This window comes from Gopherus evgoodei, chromosome 1 (genome assembly GCF_007399415.2).
Source record: "Gopherus evgoodei ecotype Sinaloan lineage chromosome 1, rGopEvg1_v1.p, whole genome shotgun sequence".
NCBI classification, from domain to species: domain Eukaryota; kingdom Metazoa; phylum Chordata; order Testudines; family Testudinidae; genus Gopherus; species Gopherus evgoodei.
The window spans coordinates 172153294-172161877 of NC_044322.1; the positions used below are offsets into that span (position 1 = coordinate 172153294).

Consider the following 8584-nt stretch of genomic DNA (forward strand, 5'->3'; position numbering starts at 1 on the left):
TCAGTGTTCAGCAAGCACAGAATGAATCAATTCAAAATGACAAATGGGTGCAGTTTATCCACTAAATCAAAGTTGGTCTTCTGACACAGAATGCTGCATGGCCAAATGGACCTGGACTGGTAGTCTGCAGCTCTACATGCTTTTGATTGCTTAAAGCTTCTACCCTACAATTCTGTATTGTTGTTTTCATATTATCAGATGTTTTCACCTTTGCTAATATAATACTGAAAACTGAAACATGAGCCATGACACGTACAACTTCCTTGAGAAAATATCAAACCAAAGGGTATTCAGACATTCTGACATTCAGTATTATAGTTACACGTAGTAATTATGCCCACAACAGTTTTACTTTTTATTTATACAACCCTAAATTAATCTTCAAGTCTACTGCCTTACGTAACTACAGTTCAGACATGTAATTACAACTAAATGTAATATGGTGTACATTAAACAATTTTAAAATAGAGAATGCCTTACACTAGGACTATTTTTTTCCCAGGTTGGTAAAAAAACTATGATTTTACCTGTGGTAAATACTATGCCAGGGATCAGCAACCTTTGTCATGCAGTCCACCAGGGTAAGCCCCCTCGCAGGCTGGGCCAGTTGTTTACCTGCTGCATCTGCAGGTTCAGCCGATTGCTACTCTCACTGGCGCTGTTTGCCACTCCAAGCCAATGGGGGCTGCAGGAAGCTGCGGCCAGCACATCCCTCAGCCCACGCCGCTTCCCACAGTCTCCACTGGCCCAGAGTGGTGAACCGCGGCCAGTGGGAGACATGATCAGCTGAACCTGCAGAAGTGGCAGGTAAACAAACTGGCTGTGCCCCACAAGGGGGTTTACACTGGCGGGCCGTGCGCCAAATGTTTGCTGTTCCCTATACTATGCCATTGCTGTTTATAATTCAAAGTTTTGTATGTGTGATCCTATGAGATATTTCTTGGCAAATTTAGATGAATGAAACAATTTGTTTGAGATATGGATATTGGAAACCAGGTGTAAATCATCTTTCATAAATTCTTATGCTTGTGTGTCATATTTTATCTCCAAGGTGTTTTGGCACAGAAAAATCTATATATGGCTCATTCAAAGATTCTTGAAAATGGTCCTTTGCGCTAGTGCACAGGTCTCAAAGTCCTGGCCCGCAGGCCATCTGTGGCCGAGAACCTCCCCACTTCAGCCCGCAGAGGAGATGCATGCAGCCATGCTGCCTGCAATGTCTGCTGCAGGCACCGCCCCCCACAGCTTCCATTGGCTGAGGGAGAGGGACTAGTCACCAGGCAAAGTCAGCCATGGAGGCAGCATCACTTTTTCCCCAATGAATATAAACAAGTCAAAATACCGGACAAAAACTATCTGATGCACACCTTGCTGCAGTCCTGAAGGTTTCAACTGCTTAGTCACTGAAGCCAAACATCAACAAACGGACAGAATTGAAGTGTTGCCAGGTGTCCTGGCAAAGACTAAAAACTCTCTGGCAGGTGAAGAATTGTATAAAGTTGTATGACAGTTTTATTATTTCTAAGAAATCTGAAATAAAAAATACAATATAAACATTTTCTTTTTGGAACACCATCTTCAGTGACATTATTGGCCCATTAGGAGGATCTGAGGACTGCCACTGGCCCTGAAATAAACTGAGTTTTGAGACCCCTGCAGTAGAGCTTTCCATGAACTGGGAATGTGTGTTTTGAAACGTACTCAGAATGAATTAGGAGGGTCAGAATGAATGCATTGTAACATTTGCCAAAGACACTATCCTGCCTTTGTAAAGTCCTCATAGGGACATACAGGGCCTGACTTTCCTGTCAGTTTCACTAGTTTTCCCAATGAAATTCCATTCACTTCAATACAGTTAATCCTGATTTACACCAGCATGAGGAAAAAATATCAGACTGATCGGACTTTGGAAGGCTTCATAAAAGGTCTGATGCACTTTTAGATTTATTGGGTACAAGGGTTAAATTCTCATACAGTATTTCCCATAGTCTCTCACCTCCACCCAGGGCTCTGGGCTACAGCCCTGTGAGGCACCCAAGGCTTAGGGCTTTAGACCCACGGGTTTAAAAATATTTACCAGAGCTCTGCTTCAGACAGTGCCAGCTGAATTAAAGCCATGATTGGTATCTTTCCAAAAACCAAACACCACTATACATCTAGATTAATGCACTTATTCCCCTGGATCTTATAACTGCCCCATGAACACATCTAATTTCTCACTCAAGGATTCTTTCAGGCCTTTTAAATTCTCCATGGGTAGCTCATAGCTTAGGAAGCTCACATGGTCTCCATCAGAGTACATGATGTAAATTGTCACCACCGCTGTATCAGCAGACCTCTACCTCCACCCACCCCAAAAGGGGGGGCGGATCTGAAGACAAAAGACAGGGTATTAACCTGGAAGAACAACTGTAAATGTGCATCACCAAATAGAGTCACAAATAGCTTTCTCTCTCCAAACACTGGAAAGGCAAGAAATCAAACAAGGAATTAAACAAAAAGACCCCACTCCCATAAAGGCCAACAAACCAAATTAACTAGCCTTTTCTCAAGGTCTGGTAGCTGTAATGGAGAGAAGAAAAAGAAGAGCCAGTAACAGACACTTCCCACCCATGCTGACCACAGGCCTCCCTTCTTATCCCTGGCTGGCCACCCTCTCCTCAGCACCCAAATCTCTTCCTCTACCAAGAAGATTCTGGTGGCGTGGAGGGGAAGCGGGAAGACGGTACTGTAGAGGCAGTGACCTTCTCCTCCTCCTCCGCTCTCATATAGGAGATGGCCAATCCATGCAAAGGGAACCTTCACTCAGGCTACTAAACGCTAGATCAGGGATAGGCAAACTGTCAGGCCTTTTAATCTGGTCCTCGAGCTCCCATCAGGGAGCATGGTCAGGGGGGCTTGCCCCGCTCCAAGCATGTCGTGGCTCAGCAAAGCTCCCAGAAGCAGCGGTATGTCCCCTCTCTGGCTCCTACACAAAGGGGCAGCCCCAGGGCTTTGCACGCTGCCTCCAGCCCCAAGCACTGGCTCTGCAGCTCCCAGCCATGGGAGCTGCAGCCAATGGGAACTGCAGGGGCGGCGCCTGTGAATGGGCAGCGCAGAGAGCCACCTGACCGACACCATGCCTCTACACAGGTGCTGGAGGGGGGACATGCCACTGCTTCTAGGAGCTGCTTAAGATAAGCCTGCCCCCTGAACTCCTCCTGGCCCCAACCCCCTGCCCCAACCCTGATCTCCCTCCTGCCCTCCGAATCCCTCAGTCCCAGCCCAGAGCAACCTCCTGCACCCCAACCCCCTCATCTCCAGCCCCACCCCAGAGCCTGCAACCCAGCTGGGGCCCTCACCCCTCCCTACACCCCAACCCCTTGCCCAGAACCCCTTCCCCTATACCCCAATCCCCTGCCCCAACCCATACCCAGAACGCCATTTCTGGCACCATCATGGAACATGCACCCCCACACCAGAGCCTGCACCCTCAGCCAGAGCCCTCACCACCCCACACACACACACTCCAATCCCCAATTTCATGAGTATTTATGGCCCGCCATACAATTTCCATACCCAGGATGTGGCCCTCAAGCCCAAAAAGTTTGCCCACCCCTAGGCTAGATTCTCACACTCTAGTTCGCCATTGTGCATTATGAGATTCTGCTACATACACAATTTCAGTTCACAAATGTTATTTCCACACACAACCTCAGAAACAGATGTCAGATCTAATCACTAAAATTAGAAGAGGGCTGAAGGCACCAAAACAAATTAAATGTATGATACAAAAATACAGAGTATTCAGTAAAATATGTTCTATGTATGATACATTCTTATTAGATGTTTGGCATAATTTTGCTGCATACCCACGGTTAATCGAAGATTTCTTTTCCAGTGTTACAAACTTCTCATGTTTATGTTCAGTGAACCCTCTGGGCAGGGCAATGGTTTTTTTCTGATTTACATCCCTTTTCTGTCTTGCTTTTTCTGTCACAGAACTGGGCAAGTTTCGAAACTGCAAGGGAAAGTTTGGGGTTTCTTTGTTTTACATATAAATTAAAACTTTCTGCAGACATAGAAAATTTCAGCTCCAATACCGCTTCATTTTGTAAAAACACCTTGAAAACTGCCGTACTGAGGCAATGAACAACTTTCTTTGAAACAAGCCTATTAACAGCTTACACACAATAGTTTCAATATGTTCTATGTTTTTTAATCAGTACATAGTCTCCCCATTTGTACTGAAGCTGTTTGTTTTATTCTACACTGGATACATATTTGGCTTTTACTCCTGGGCCAAAGAAAACACTAATAGTTTGGTGCACTTGAGGCTGATCCAAAGCTCTACTGACCTCACAGCACTTCACAAGAGTTCAGTGGTTCCACCCACCAGTGGTGTATTATCACCTAGGCCAACAAGGCCCAGGCCTAAGGCGGGCAAATTGTGCTCGTGGTCCCCTCCCAACTCTGCCTCTTCCCCAAATCCCGCCCACTCCTCTCCCGGGCATGCTGCACTTCCCTCCTTCCACCTCCCTCCAGACTTGCCGCGCAAGAAGCACTGGGAGGGAGGGAGAAGCGAGTAGCAGTGGCACTTGGAGGAGGCGGAGCAGAGGTGATCTGGTGCCCGCAGGGAGTAACTCCGTGCTCTCCGCCTCAGCTCACCTCCTTCATCCCGAGCGTGCCACAACTCCCCACTCCCTTCCAGACTTGCTGCACAAAAGTGCTGGGAGGGAGGGAGAAGTGAGTAGCAGTGCGCTCGGGGGATAGCGGAGGTGAGCTGGGGCCGGCAAGCGTGGGGAATAACCTGGGGGGGGAAGGGGAACCACTCCCTGTCCCAGCTCACCTCAACTCCACCTCCGCCATCCCCGAGCGCACCACAACTCTCCTTCTCCCTCCTCCCTCCCAGGCTTGCCGCGGGGGGAGCGGAGGTGAATGTGTGTGTGGGGGTGAGGGGCGGGCGGCAATTTTTCGAGGCTCTAGGGGTGGCAAATTTGTTAATCCACCACTGCATCCATGAAGAGCTATTTGAAGGAACATGAGGTAAAGGACTGCAGAAGCTGACCCAGTATTGGAAAGAGATTATATTTGTATTGGATTATTGACTGCAGTAACCAGACACTTACTGTGTCACCATAACAAGGTACTTACATCAGCCAGAGACACATGCACAAACAAGTTTGACTTATTTCAACCCTAACTTTGCAATACAGACCAGCCCAAACTACCACATTGATGGATGCAGTATGAGACCCTAAACATGCAGGCAAACCGGTTGGTTTTACAGGCAAGAGTTTGGTATTATTAATTATTATTATTGCAGTAGTGTCTAGGACCCCAGTCATGGACTAGGACCACATTGTGTTAGGTGTTGTACAAACACAGCAAAGGCAAGTCCTTGCCTCACAGAGCTTTTGTTTATTCTTGACAAATCCAGGTAAAATAACAACCACCTAAGTTAACTTCTTTCTTTGACAGGATTACTGTTAGTAGAGGGGGAAGCTGTAGACGTGATATTGTTTGACTTAGTAAGGCTTTTGACATAGTCCCACATGACATTGTCATAAGCAAACTAGGGAAATGTGATCTAAATTAAATTATTATGAGGTGGATCCACAACTGGATGAAAAATTGTACTCTAAGAGTAGCTATCAATGGTTCACTGTCAAACTGGGAAGACATATAGTTGGGACTCACAGACGTCTGTCTCGGGTTCAGTACTATTCAATATTTTCATTAATGGCTTAGATAACAGAGTATGCTTATAATATTTGCAGATGATACCACCCTGGGAAGGGGTTGCAAGCACTCTGGAGAACAGAATTAGAATTAAAAACAACCATGAGGAAACTGGAGAACTGTCTGAAGTCGATAAAATGAAATTCAAGAAGTACAAAGTACTATACTTTGGAAAGAAAAAAATAAATGCACAGCTATAAAATGGGAATAACTGGCTAGGCAGTACTAGTTTTGAAAAGAATCCAGGAGTTATAGTGGATCCACAACAGAATGAGTCAAAGGATGTGATGCAGTTGCAAAGAAGGCTAATACATTCCGAGGTGGCGTATAAGACATATAGTGTCTTGCTTACTCAGCAGTGGTGAGACCTCAGCTGGAGTATTGTGTTCAATTCTGGCATCAAACTTTAGGGAAAATGTGGACAAACAGGAAAAAGTCCAGCTGAGAGCAACAAAAATTGACAAAAAGTTTAGAAGACCTGATGTATGAGAAAAGATTAAAATAATGTGGTATGTTTAATCTTGAGAAAAGAAGACTTGGGAGGAGCCTGATAATAGTCTTCAAATATGTTAAGGGCCCTTATAAATAGGACAGTGATCAATTGTTGTCCATGTTCACTAAAGGTAGTACAAGTCGGAACAGGTTTAATCTGCAGATGGGAGATTAGTTTAGAGGTTAGGAAAACCTTTTTTTAAAAAAAAAGTAAAGGTAGTTAAACTCAAACTAGGCTTCACGGGTGGTTGTGGAAGCCCTCTTCATTAGAGGTTTTTAAAGAACAGACTGGACAAACACTTGCACAGATGTCTAGGTTTCCTGGTGCCTGGTCCCTCCAGCCCTGCATGGCTAGGATTCCTTTGGGGCTGTGAAATGCCATTTGCTGTTAAGCCTTCCTCTCGGCCGATGCACTTTTCCATTCAACAAGGGGTTCCCCCAGCCCTTGCAAAGTCGTCTTCACCGAGCTCCCAAGGGAAGCTTAAAAGCAACAGGTTGGAAGGAAAGGAGCCCAGCCACCTTCTGGAGGAGGCAGCAGCTCCTCGCCCCCCGCCCCCCTAGCTGGCCCGGACCAACAGCATCACGGACTAGCGCAGAAACTAGCCCGCCACCACAAGCGATAAGCCCCGCTCCATCCTTTCCAAACCCCGCATCCCTTTGCACGGGCTGCAGCTCGCTTCGCGGAGCGGGCCGTCCCTGCTTGCCGCCTTGCAGTGAGACAGGGTCCCGACTCCCAGCCCAGCCAGGGGCTCAAACCCTGCCCCTTGGCTGACTCCCCGGGGCTGTGCGGGGCGAGCGAGCCCCGGCAGCCGGGCGAACAAGGGCGCCGCAAGCAGCGGGGCTGGCGCTGGCGCTGCCCTCCAGCAGGGCCCGGGCTGCGGCGGCGAAGGGGAGGGGGAGACGCGCCACTTACAGCACAGAGCCCCAGGTGCCGAGGAGAAGCGGCAGGAGGCTGCGGCTCGTCATCTTTCCAGCACCAGCTGCTTCCCGCGAGGCGGCTGCAGCAGCTCCCAGGGCGCCTCAGCCAGCGGGACTCCCGCAGGCGCCCTGCAGGCGGGGGCGGGGGGCTCCTCCAGCTTCTCGGGGCGTTGCGGGGAGGTGTCTCCGCAGCTGCCCAGGCTGGGGGTGAAGGTTTCTGCCGGGTCCTAGTCACTGCCCGTCACGCTTCGGGGAAGACGGTCCAAGAGCGGAAAGGATGGGGCCACTTCTCTCTGTTGGACGGGTCAGTGTTGTCCTCATACAGCACAGGCTCCCCGCTGCCAAGGCGAGACCCAGCCACACAGAGCCGGTGGTGGGAAGGGTGGGGCATCCTTGAAATGAACTGCGAGTCCATTCCAGCTGTAACGGGAATCCCAGCTACTCTGGCTGCATACCTAAGCCAAACCAAGCCACCTCCAGCCAGCCCCCGTTTTCTTCCGTGCAGCTTTGAACATTCATGTTGATTTTGATGAATTCCTCATTGTCTTCTTGGCATGGCACAGTGCAAACGTAACTTCTCTTTACACTAACACTGTGAAACCATCCAGTTCTACGCAGCTGCCCCACGCCCTGTAACAATAGTTTGCACTGAGCGTATTTTGAACAGAAAAATAAAACATCTCCGGTTCTATGCAAGGGTAGGTTCAAATATTATTAATTTTGTTATTATTTTTTATTTTTGTATTTGTTTATGTTCCAGTAGCACACTCACAATGCTGGGCTCAGAAAAGCCAGGATCCTTACTCCAAAGATTATATAGGGATTGATTTTTGTGATCATTGAAGTCACTGGCAAAGTTATCATTGTCCTCAATGGTACAAGACTGGACTCAGACAAACAGACAAATAGTTATGAAATTTCACGTAGGGAGCCTGATTTTCCTCTACTGACTTGCACCATGTGAAGTCAATCTGTGTATAAATTGCATTTTCCATCCAAAGAGTGTAAATGACTCCACAAGGGAGACATCTAAGCTGTTTTTAGATTTTAAAGATATTTCTAGGTAAACACATAACTATTGAATCACTACAAATGCTCAGTGTCCTTACAAATAGTTATGAATCAGTTCCACACTTGCGATCATTCGAACTGCCAGTGATCCTAAGATGCTCTTCTCATAGAATCATAGAATATCAGGGTTGGAAGGCACCTCAGGAGGTCATCTAGTCCAACCCCCTGCTCAGAGCAGGACCAATCCTCAACTAAACTCATGTTTAGAAGAATCAAGCAAATGCACTACTAATTTGTTAAAACAATTGTAAATCCAATTTAAACATACAGCAGTTTTGTTTGTATTCCCAGTGACACCTGTTACTTTTTATATTTCAATATATTTTTTCAGTCTGTTGAGCACTTCAAGCAGAAAGTACGTAGAGAAAATGAAAAGCAAATG

General features: G+C 47.2%; 1 protein-coding gene across 1 annotated transcript in view; it reads right to left on the reverse strand.

Annotated features, from left to right (window-relative positions):
• JAM2 (junctional adhesion molecule 2) overlaps positions 1-7509 on the reverse strand; it is a 51929-nt gene extending 44420 nt beyond the window's left edge. The window contains exon 1 of the mRNA XM_030579661.1: positions 7127-7509. The gene's annotated coding sequence lies outside the window, so the exon portion shown is untranslated. The remainder of the gene's footprint in view (positions 1-7126) is intronic.
• Positions 7510-8584: the final 1075 nt, after the last annotated feature.